At 42.6% G+C, this 12,956-nt stretch overlaps 1 protein-coding gene across 6 annotated transcripts in view; it reads right to left on the minus strand.

The window, feature by feature from the left end:
- Fat1 (FAT atypical cadherin 1) overlaps positions 1-12,956 on the minus strand; it is a 119,540-nt gene that overhangs the window by 66,276 nt on the left and 40,308 nt on the right. The gene's annotated exons all lie outside the window — the stretch shown is intronic.

Consider the following 12,956-nt stretch of genomic DNA (forward strand, 5'->3'; position numbering starts at 1 on the left):
GTAATCAGAAGTAGAAATGTGAACTCTCTTAAGCAAATCTGGCCTTTCAGCTCCCAGAATGATTGATCACTGTGAACTGAGACACCTTTAACGTTCAACACCATGCACCTGACTACACTTCAGAACTCCTCCAACCTCAGAATCACTAAGGTATCCATCCGACGCAGAGATGCCAATCCAAGTGCCCCTATGTTCAACGTACTTATTTGAATCACTAACCCATATTATGCACTTACATGATCAAATAAACCCTTTAACTGTATGCAACACAACATTTTGAAATGTGGGTACACTGTAGAATGGCTCAGGTGAGCTAATCAACCATAACTATGCATTACCTCTGCCTATAGATATTCCCTCCTCTGTGTGTGTGTGTGTGTGTGTGTGTGTGAGAGAGAGAGAGAGAGAGAGAGAGAGAGAGATGGGGAGGGAAGGAGAGAGAGAAGGAAGGAGGGAGATAGAGAATACCTAACATTCATCAAAATTTCAAACCCAACATATTGTTATTAACTATGGTTAATGAAGTCCTTGTATTTAGAATTATTTAAATTTAAATCCTTGCTTATTTGGGTGTGTGATATCAGAAAATTTCACAGCATAATGACTAACCAAATGTAAAGTGAACTACCTTAAACGTCTCCACCACTTTTGCTTAACAGTTGATTATACCCAAAATGATTCCCCTTTTCCTCTAACCCAAAGGCAATCTATGTATTCAACAATGCACTAAGTTAGTGAATAGTAACTATGTCTTGAGCAAATACATCTTTTCTATTCTCTCCTGTTCACTGCAAGCCATCACTTTACCCTCCACGGGTTACTTATTAACAAAAGGAAGGTGCAGCTGCTCCTCAGTCTCCTGGGCTGCCCCTCCATTAAAATGCAATTAAACCCATTGGACAAGTGAAGTATTATTAGAAAATTTCAAGTAGACAAGACACATGGTGGTTCTGCCCCCTGCCTCTCACTTCTAACCGTTAGATAGTTCATGCTGCTTGCTTGCTTGCTTGCTTGATTTCTTAATCATAATTCTCTCGATGTAATTATAAGCTCATAAAGCAATGACAATTCTATAAACAATTTGCTCTGGATTCACTCCATGCCAGACAACATGGTAGCCCCGCGCTGTGCCGTGACACCTTTCCTGACACACCTCGACTACTGTTTCCACCTCATGATGAAAACCTCAGACGTGAGGAACATTCCCAGTAAAGGGCAGATCCTTGGAATCCAGAGCCAACACAGAGCCTGGGACTGTCTATTCTGAGCACAATGATTGGAGGATAAAGATCAATACTCAGGTAAAGATTATACATTCATTCAAATACAACAGCTTTAAGGGGGAAGACATGAAATGCAAGCACGGTATGATGGACGACGGGTGATTTGCTTTCCTTTACATTTTTTTTCCTAGTCTCATCTATGTAGCCTTCTGCTTAGAACTGGTTCTCCTGTCCAATCAACCGCGCACAGGGCAAAAGTCATGTTCCTCTTGATGTGAACGCCTCCTAAGCACTCCTAGCTATGGCCAGGAGAATAGCTGAGTATAAGGAAAGGTTGGGAACAATGTCTTATTAAATATTAATTAAGAGAGTAAGACTAGGGACCGTGATGGCCACTTCCCTATGGCAGGAAGTCAGGTTACAGGGATGGACCACAGGGGTTGATAGGAATCCAGTCCATTCTTTACAGAAAGCCTCAGCTCTAAAATAATCCACATGCCAGTCATCTAGAAGTATGACCAGAAATAATGTTTATTCTTTGAGTCACTCCGAGTCCTTATTCCTGTAACCAACACAGCTACCACCAACACCGGGGAAAGAATGGCAAATAAAACTGACACCTTCAAGCCATCAGGGGGTGTGAATGAGACAACTGTACACATTCTTAAAATTCTACTCCTCTTCCTAATTCTCTTGCCTCTGAGTCAACTTTCAAATGCTGATAACCAGTGATGACTTTTTTTTTTCATAAGAAGTTACAAACTTGTGCTTCCTGGGAAAAATAAAATCTAGTCTCTAAATGACTCTTTACCTTTAGACTCTCCCAGAGTTCTATCCCGACTTCAACAACCTGTTGCGGTTTTCCCTTCCAGACCTGTCTGTTCCTAGTTATAATTTTCTATCTTTCATATCTTTGCTTTTTAAACAAAAACAGAATGGTTGCTATGAGACAGAATCTCCTGCCTCTGTATCAGGTGCTGGGATTATGGGTCCATACCAAACCATGCCTGGCTCTCTTTCACCTTTTAGATAGCAGTGACAGCATGCAATTAGAGGACAGATAAGGCCAGAGTGTCAAGAGGAAGAGGCAACCCTGCCTTCTAAAATTCCCTCTAGCTAGAGGCAGAAGTAAAATCTAGTAGAATGGGGAGGAACAGGGCAATCACAGGATGCTTATCTGGTGAGGAATATGGGAGCCACACAGGATGACCAGGGAGACTTTCAATGACAAACATGCTGCGCACAGAAGACAGCCCGGACATGCCTGTGCTATGAGCTGCCAGCAGTGTGCTATAATCAGGAATTGTTCCCTTACTTTAATGAAGTATTACAGAAGCCTGAGTGCCCAACTTTCTAACCTTGAGAATACAATGAAGACATTTTTCCAAAAAAGGCTGCTAATAAGCTGAACAATCTGAAAAAGGGCTGGAAATCTGAAACCATTAGCTAAAACTATTTATCATTCCTAACGTGCTTCACGGGATTGCAAAGCCACCACCAGATGTCACTATGGAAACTGACTTTTAAATATGCATCTGTTGAAATTGCTACTATGCTGAAGGGAGAGATCACATGATTTCTAAAAGAGCACTCATCCATAAATGGGATATCTTTTATCAAATACCTCGGGATTTAGGGATTGGAGGAGGAGGAGGAGGAAGAAAGATGTTAAGAGCCAGAGGTGATGGGGGACTCTGAGGAAACAAGAGTCTTTCAGATACTGATACACAGAAAGAAACTACACAAGACCTGTGCCTGGTTCAAATCAAACCAAACCCCTGCAGTGAACACAGGAAGTAGATAAAAAGTCCCGCCCCTAATCAAGAAGGCTCTTGCAAGTGTTGCCTGCTGGCAAAGAGAAAGTCAGTTTTCTCGATGGGCGTGTCACCAGGTATCTAAACCAGATCCGAGGCACACCCTGTGCTGGGAGATCAGGCCAACACAAAACAGGCTCCCTGGGTCTTTTGTATTTTTGTCTTATTGTTAAGGTTTTTTGGTTGGGTTTTTGTTGTTGTTGTTTGTTTTTGGTTTGGTTTGGTTTGGTTTTTGATGGGTAAGGAAGTAGATAGGATCTTGGAACTGGGGGGAAGAAAAAGAATATAATCAGGATATACTATATGAAAAAAAATTTAATTATGAAAAAGAAAACATAGCTGTGGCAGACCCTCGTCCCAGAAAGAATCAGCAGATATTTAACTAAGTGGGTATTGGTGTCATTTTTCCCTGGCCTGGTTTTTCAAGGCTTGTGGCACATCATACCAATTGCTCAAGAAAACAGTTACAGGTCCATCAAGCTTTCCAGTCTTGCTACCACTAAGGCTGGTTTCACTGTCACATCAAATCCTGTCTGCCCTCAGCATCTATCTCACAGCTGACACTGTGGCCTCCATTCCAACATAGGGACTTTTGTAAGGCAAAATGACATTGCCACACTGCCAAAACAAAACAAAACAAAAAGTGAGTGATTCAACTTTCCATGCCCACAGAATACCTCTCTTATTGAAGTTTGCCAATTTTAGTTAACGGACCGTGGCTGCTAGTGGGACCTAGTGCCAGAGATTCTGACAAAAACTGTTATTTCTGAATCTCTGGTTACTCCTACTCAAAAATAAAATTCAGAACACAACTGCACAGTAGCCTCCCTTAAAACTGGGAGGGGCTGGGGATGCAACTTCATGAGACGGCACTTGCTAGGGAGCAAGCCTCAGCTTTGGGTGCCAGCATTAAGTCACCCAACCCTTATCTCCAAATGTTGCAGTTTAGTGTCTTTCTATTATAGATACGTAACACCTGGGACAAATAACCTAACTTGATAGAAGCGTTATTCTGCCTCACACCATCAGAATACCATGATCAACAGTCATACTGATAAATGTCATAGCCTTTGAGCCTTTTAAAGGAGTGAAAATTTTTAAGTCTGACTCATCTTTAAAATAACCACCAATTTCACATGCAACATTATCTAATAAGAAACCCTTGAATTCTTTTAGAACTGTGTGATCGATCACATATATACACACATATATAACATAATATATTATATAATATATGATCACATAGATGTCTGTAAGGACATTATATAATATATATAACATAATATATATTATATATAATATATAGAGGTGATTAATATACAAGATGGGGAAATGTAAAGACTGAAGTGTAATGGTTTTACTTTGTACAGAAAGAATAGAAAAACTAAATTCTAGTATCTTTGAAAACCAGAATGTTCCATGAATATTTACAAGTGCATATAAGTACCTAAAATTGTAATTTTCTGACGTCAGATGACTACAGAAAGTACTGACAATCAGCTGGAAGCGCTGCCTCCTGCTTGTAATCTCAAGGCTCTGAGGCTTAAGTAAGAAACTGCCTCGGACGGAGTTCAGTGCCAGCCTCGGCTCCAGTGTGACCACATGTCAAATAACAGAAGAAATACAAGCAAACACATAATCGAAAACCATCTCTTAGGGGCCACGCCAAGTCCTACAGAGAAACCACTTTGTATTTAAGAACACAATCAACCACGAATAAAATCCCTAGCTATCCAGTAGAGCCAAAGACATGTTACTGACCAACATGACTCAATCTTTCACAACCAGTAACTTGTCACGGCTGTCATTTATATCCGGGAACACAGGAAATCCACGGCAATAATGGTAGCAGTAGCACTCGGGAGCACCAGCAGCACTCAAGAGCACCAGCGACTTCTGAATAGATATGTCCTTGCTGGAAGCTCTAAGATGAATCACTGGGAGTGGGCTTGGAGGATTCAAAGGCCCATGCCAGACCCAGTGAGTGAGTGAGTGAGTGTGTGTGTGTGTGTGTGTGTGTGTGTGTATGTGTGTCTGCCTTTGTCAGTCTATGTTTGTATGTGTGTGTCTGTGTGTGTGTGTCTGTGTCCGTCTCTCTACGTTTGTGTGTGACTGTGTGCGTGCGTGAACATGCGCACATGTTTCTTCAGAGCAATAGAACACTAAGACAGGTACACTGGCTGCAGGAAGGAATGCCAATGGTGTCCAAACTGAGTAAAAACTAAAAATCTGCCTTATACACATTAAAAGATATGCAGAAAACAACAGCCAGAATAAACAAGCTGAAAGGATGCAGAAACCCAGTGGGCTAAAATATTTTCATAAATCTGTAACAGTTTTGTTATTTTTATTATATTTATTATATTTTATTATTTTTATAATCAGGAACAGTTCAAAAATCCATACTGAAAATGCATACAATAAGTTAAATTAAAAAAACAAAACAAAACAAAACCAAAATACCCTCTCTGTCGTAGGATATTCTTAATTCTTTCTCTAGATCACAGAGATGTATCTCTAAATAGATTTTTCTGTACATATTTAAGGTATGTAAATGATATTCAGGCATGCATAATTGTATGCATTTATGCATAATAATGCATAAAAAGAAACTACTTTTCTTCCTCCAGTGCTTGTAAGAAGAGCAGCCAAGATCTAGATACTCACTAGGCTAGAACCCAAAACCAACACCATTTAACTATGTCTTTCCTTGTGCCTTAGAGACGCATGCTTGTCCATTCTGTGTGTCTGCCTCTCTGCAGGAAATAAGACAAATATTCATTTTCAAGGAGTTATCTCCATTTCACGTACAGTAAGCAGATGTTTAACAATGCATACTGCAACACCTTCAACAATTAACATTTCAAAGTACACTTCCAAGGATGCACAAAGTTTTAGGTCTAAGATGTCTGTATTTTGTTGTCTAGCACTAAGCAGAAATTAATGATTCAAGGGAGAGGTTTTTTTTTAAATGTAGCAATGGCCATATTTGCTTATTATCTTGTCTTATATCTCCTTAATTAAAAAAAAATGTGTGTCTCTAAACTTCCATTTGAAACTGTTGAGGTAGCTTTAAAGGGAGCTAAGCAAGATTTTAAGATTTGAAGCTTACTGGTCTTACATTAATTAAGTACATAATCTGATTTGGGGCATCACGTTTCAAGCCTGGAGATTTCTTCAGCTCAGCAACGAGTCACTGCCAGGGCTGCCTTGCGGAGGACCCACTCCACATTCAGATGTCCATGTCGGAATCGTTGATGCTTCTGATCAGGGCTCAAATGGATAAACTCTCTTTGTAAGAGGCTCCTCCTCGGATATTAAAAATTACCCAAATACCAATATATATGAAGTCTGCCTTTGGAGAAACTTTCCCCCTTTTTAGGCTAGTGCATGCACTTCACAAGTACCTTACACGCACCAAATTGTGTGTGTGTGTGTGTGTGTGTGTGTGTGTGTGAGAGAGAGAGAGAGAGAGAGAGAGAGAGAGAGAGAGAGAAAGAGAGAGAGAGACAGAGAGAGAGACAGACAGACAGACAGACAGACACTCACTTTTTAGTTCTGGCTGTCCTAGACCTTACCATGTAGCCCTGGTTGACCTTAAAATCATAGAGGTCCAACAGCTGTGCCTCTGTGTGCTAGGATTAAAGGTGTTTGACACCGTTCATGCACCATAAATCTAATCTAGTCTCCATGATCCTGTAAGCTCAATGAGTATTTTCCCATTTTAAGGATTTAAGAATGGAGACCTGAGGCTGAAGTCACAGGTCTAAAATAACACACCAGTCACCCTAACAGCATCTCCACAAACTAAGTCCCCAGCCTAGTCATCTGCATGTTCTGCACCTCAGAGGTTGGTAAGCTTCAAAAGCTAAGAGACTTCTTCGTACATTGCTCGACCTGAGAAGAAAAGAACCAGAACCTAAGACTTGACTAAATGAATAGCTCTGGAGGCCACACCAGGGTGCTGCGGTCTTCTGCAAGGGAAGGTAGTCGCTATCCATCTGTTAAGGGGAAGTTACACACTGTCTGAAGTTGGTCAACCCTTGACTACGACAGGGAAGCAACATGGTTGACCTGAGGAACCCAACTAAAGGCTGAGGAGCCCATCAGGGAGGCTCAGGGGTTACAGGTGACTGAATCCCACGAAGACAAAGAAGGAAAAGCCTGCAACGGAAGAGAACTCCGCAGCGCTCCACCACAAACACCACAAGGTTACTATACGTAGTAGTGCCACGGCATCTCCCTACGTTGCGCAGACTATACTCACACTAAAATGATATCCTGTATTCATAACAGGATAGATATCATGAGATAACTGGGAATACAATATTAATGCTAAAATATTAAACGGGAAGTATCGGATCCTGAGTTCTGAATCATAAGTCAGTTTTAAAAGTTTATAGCGGATCAAAAGTGACAAATTGCGGGGCGTGGTGGCGCACGCCTTTAATCCCAGCACTCAGGAGGCAGAGGCAGGTGGATTTCTGAGTTCCAGCCCAGCCTGGTCTACAAAGTGAGTTCCAGAACGGCCAGGGCTATACAGAGAAACCCTGTCTGGAAAAACCAAAAATAAAAAAACAAAACAAAACAAAAAACAAAAAAACAAAAGTGACAAATTAAGAAAAAAACGCTTTGGGAAAGAAATAGATTCCCTGTCAGTCCGAATTCAGTCCTCAGCGGTGACCTAGCAGAGATTTGAAAACTACTGCGTGCTTTATCTTCCTCCTCAACAGCAGCACCTCATGCTGTTTGTTGAATCTTGAATTTGGCTAGAAATAACGTAGAGCTTCACAAGACTGCTACTTGGTCTAATGCATGTGACCAACATGAAATTCCGACCATGTGCCGGGCGGCCAAGGTACCAGGCACTCAAGGAACTCAGAAGAGAAAGACGGGGTCTTGGGGAGGAAATAATTTAGTGAAAATTCATTCACCAGAACAGCAGGGTCAAGAACTGTTTAAAAAGGAGAACGCTGAATTTTACCATCTTAGTAGATCACAGCTCTCTCCCATGATCTTACACAATAATCACAGCCTAGCTCCATCTTGAGGCACTGGGGGGGGGGGGGGCGGGGGGGGTTAGAACTGTGGGTAGACACTAGTTCCTCCACTTGACATTTTCTGACTTGTGCCAAAGAAGTATCGCTTACTGATATGAATTAAAGCACGGTTTCACTAAGGGTTAACTGAAGGCCTTATCAACCCGCTGAAGAAATCTCAAGAATGTAAAAGGTGAGGGCGATGTCCAGGTTTCCCTAAGCCGACTAAGGACCGCTTAGAGCATGTGTATGAAAAAGTTATGTTTCGGTAGGAAGACAAAGCCCCATTCAGGGAGTGAAATGTCAGTTGAAACAGGCGGGCCTGTGCCAGCCTCCCAGGCCCTTGCTAAAGAAGGAATGGAATGAGCTCGGGCCTGCCCCTCTCCAGACCGCCCAGCTCCCTGCACACACAGAGCTCCTGCCAAGACGGCCAGTTGTCTCCCAGTCCTAGAGTGCACAAGCTGGAAGAGAGCGGAAGGGAGCAGGCCTCCCCTTCCCTGAGCCCGCTCGGGCTCCTATAAAACAGAATTTAGATGCAGAAAAGGACCGGCAACTGATTCTCTAAAAATAAAATCTAAGATCCATACGCAATTCAGCTGTGCAAAAAAGTAAGGCGTGTTCCACGAGAACGGAGTGCCAACCGAACAAATAAAAATTCCATTTGCTTTTGACACTTGTGCTAATGGGGCTGGGTCAGCTCCCACCTCCTTCTTTCTTTTATGGCTAGAACTTTTGACCAGATGTGCGGTAGGGATTTTTTTTTAACTTTAATAAAGCAATTTCTCAATTTAAAAAAACTCAAAGTTACTTACCTATTGAAAAGAAATAATGTACAAGAACTATCCAAAATACTCATTTTTGCTGTCAAATCCCAAAATTTATCAGAATTCAAAAACTTCTGGGTGAATCGAACCAAGTCATGGACTGCTTCAGAAACAGGACTTGGTTACTGAGTAGAAACCCTGACCACCACATTTTAGGCTAGCAAACATCTCAGATTACTCCAGCTATCTCTAAAGATCTCAATTCACTGCAAGCTTTGATTACACAGACCTGGGAGCCTTTGTTCAAACAGAGGTCACCCTGTAGGGATCCAGCTAGGGTTATTTTGATCTCCCAGTTTTCTTAGGTAAATGAAATTATTTACATAACTGAGGAGTTCTAATTTGATATTTTAATGACAAAAGATAGCGTACAAATGGGTGCTAAAAGAAGTAATCAAGGTTAGGGAATCTAGGCAGGCAGCATACAAACAAACCACCTGACCAAGATTTCCCAACCGAGGTGGTGGTGGCAGGTTATCCAGAGGCTATTTTAAGCAGATAGGAAACAATCAAGGCTCTTTGAAAACAGTGAGCTCAGTTCGAAGACTAAGAAAGGCTGTTGCTGATTCATCAGTTCAGAGACCAAAAAACTACAATTCTTAAGACATGGAAAAACAAAGTTAAGAAACAGACCGGTAGGGCCGGGGAGGTAGCTCAATTGATAAGGCGCTTGGCAGGTGAGTATGAGGACCTGGGTTCAGATCAACAATAACTACATTAAAAAACCATGCAGAAGTCTATGCCTTTAAATCCCAGGGCTGGGAGGCAGAGACAGAAGGGTCCTGGGGCTTGCTGACCAGGTAGTGCTACCCATTCCATGAGTTCCAGGCTCAGTGAGAGGCCCTGACTTAATCACAAATCCTCAAACCATTACCTGGGGGAGTACTATATGACTATTTCAAAAATGAAGAATAGAATAATTCCAGCACTACCCAGACCGGCCTCAAGCTCAAGCACCCCTGGAATCAACCTCGCCAGTGAGTCATGGGTTACAGACATATTACAGGCATTTGCTCCCACACTGAGCCTTAATGACCAACCTCTGCACTTACGAAGAAGGCATTAACTTTGTAGAGAAAAAGCTGGCTAACAGAAGGTCGTTATTATGAAGACGGCTCCAAGACAGAGCTACTGGAATCACTGGCAACTTTTTGGCATGGTGACATGGTCTACAAATGACCCTGGGACTAAGACACATGTGGCCTGTGGACCTCAGGCTGGATATGCCTAAAAGGTCTGGTGATCCATCATACTAGCAGTTACTTAAACAAGCAACATCAAGCAAAAAGGAGTACGTGTGTGTGTGTGTGTGTGTGTGTGTGTGTGTAATGCATGTGTAGAGGTCAAAAAAGTCCATACTGATGCCTTTCTCCACTGCCCTCCACCCCATCTTTAAAGATTTATCTTTATTTGTCTGTATGAGTGTGTGTATGCGTGGATACTATTTTATAGAGGCCTCCAGAGACAAGAAGAGGACGTGAGATCAGTAGAACTAAAGGTACCTGTGGTCGTGCGCTGCCCAATGTGGAACCTAGAAACCAAACACAGGACTCCTTGCAGGGACAGCAAGTGTTCTTAAGTCCCAAGCCATCTCTTCAGCTCCTCCACCATATATTAAGACTGGACTGGCTAGTTAGTGACTCCCCAGGGTCCTCCTGTCCCCACCTCCCAGCAGGAGGACTTCAAGCACTGCCACCACATCCCATGTTTTACGTGTGTGCTGGTCCTTACCCTTGTGTAACAAGCACTGTGCCTGCAAGGCATGTCCCCTGCCCTCAAGACTCTACTGACTAAAGACAGGCAGCCACTGCACTCCTCCACAAAGACAGGAGCGGAGCCAGAGGACTTCAGGATGATGTTAGTTCTAGCGGGCATGTAAATGTGACATGAGCACTGCGTACATCACTGTTGGCAAAACAAATTTTTTTGTTTCCATGTTTCCCCAACCCCAATAAAATACAGAGCCGGTTTTTATAAAGTTTCACTTCAGATATGAAGTGAAAATCCAAACTGGGGGAAATGGGACAAACGCCTGGAGCACAGACGGAATGGCGGGCCAGAAGCAGCGCTGCCTCCTGCTCTCGTTGCTATGTATTTTCATTAAATTTAGTCACTGCTGATTCTCAAACTAACCGAGTCCGAGAAACTCATCCTGAAGGTGAATGTTTCATCCCTATGGAATACTGACTCCTTAGTCGCCAAATGAATTTATCAGCACCATATTAAGGAGACAAGAGACATTGCAGGAACCCTTCCAGGAGAGCTGAAAGCAAGCCCGGGTTGTTGTGAATGCAGGACTCTGAATCACACACCTCCCTGAGAGTTCCCTCTACTCTACATACTGCCTTACCTTCTGCTACCAAAAGCTGCCCTTGCTTCTAACATGGCTTTTATGAATGCTATGCATAAAGACAACTTTTCAGAAAGTAAAAAAACACGTTTCTGAAATGAAAAAAAAATTGCTTTTAATGATTTTTTTTTTAAGTAGTTAAAACAGCAATCTGGCTTATAATGTTTATATCCAAAATAAAATCTACTGCCAGACAGGTAAATCAGTTTGGGTAGGCCATCCAAACTGGAAGGAGCCATGAGGCACATAGAAAAGCATTTTCTGTGTATCTTGCTATCAGTGAGGACAGATTATCTCAGAGGCTCTGTGGGAAGCCAGAGGTGAAGCTCAGACTAGGACAAAAACTGTCAGTGGGCTTCCAGGACAATAGGACGGCCAGCAGCAAGAAGGGGGGGTGCACTGACCCACAAGCCCAGAGAGCACAAACTCCTGGCTCTGAGAAGGCCTGGCTGTGGTGTAGGATGTGGATCATCGTCAGGAGAGACAAACGACCAGTGGCCTCCGGAACTGACTGGGGTATCCTGGCTCACCTTATGTGTGGTCGCAGCCTAGCCCAAGCTCAAGGCAAACTTAGAGCTGTACAAACAGAACTGCATGTGAAGACTCACTGCCGTTTCCGTCCAGACGGTATCTTCAGACACCTGTCTTTCCACTCAGGTCACTGGACCTAGCTTTTAACTCCTCCCTGGCCGGTTTTCCCGGCCACTCACTCTACAGGGGCACTGACCACCACGTGCCACCAAGGCGCTGCTATGCCATTTATTTCCCAACACTGCTGAGCTCCATCAAGGTGGGTTCATTTGTTTCACCTTGTTTCATCTGTAGAAAGCAAGCTTCATAAAGAACATAGCACTGTCTATCTTGTGTCTACCTTGTACATGGAAGACCTCCACACTCTGAACACATTCTGGCAGGAGGAGCTGTCCATAGGTGCTAAATACTCCGAATGGAAAGCATGGGGAACTCTTCCGCTAAGTCAGCGGTTCTCAACCCTCCTAATGCTGCCACCCTTTAACACAGTTCCTCCTATTGTGGTGACTCTCAACCATTAAATCATCTTTGATGCTACTTTTTAAGTCACATGCCTTCCTTCGTCTGCAATGAAGGGTGTAAGGGGGATGGACTGCACACACTCACTGCTAATGAGCAGTCCTTGGGGGCACAGGTGGCATCCTATCCCACCCCCACCCCACGCTGGGCTCCCACACTCTGGGCTAATTCAATAAACAAGTTATTGTCTTCAAAATACAGGATCAGTTGTTCTTATACTTTGTTCTTCACTCTCTCTGCAAGTTAGCCATTTGGGGGAGGGATGGGAAAAATTTCTCAAAATGGTTAAATTCTCTCAGTGGCACCTCTAAAATCTTCATAGACCCCCCAAAAATTAAACCACAAAATATTGCATAATAATATAAGAAAACAGAATTTTTCAGTTTTTCCTACTAATAGCTCAACAGGATAGCTACTGTATCAGTTCCACTGAGGTAACACAGACATTCTCATGAGTCACGTATGCAAATAAGTGAACAAGAAAATTAAATGCAGCTAGAACTATACATACATGCTACCTCCTTAAGGAAGTAAGGCAGAACTTGTGTGCTTTATTAGAGAATGTATTGTCTGTAAGAAGCCTTCTTCACATAGGAATCTCACCTGCTCACTCAATTAAATGATTATGAATTGCATATTTGACAAGAATAAGGTAC

This window comes from Mus caroli, unplaced genomic scaffold (assembly GCF_978045245.1).
Source record: "Mus caroli unplaced genomic scaffold, Mus_caroli_1 scaffold_10, whole genome shotgun sequence".
Taxonomy (NCBI): Eukaryota; Metazoa; Chordata; class Mammalia; order Rodentia; family Muridae; genus Mus; species Mus caroli.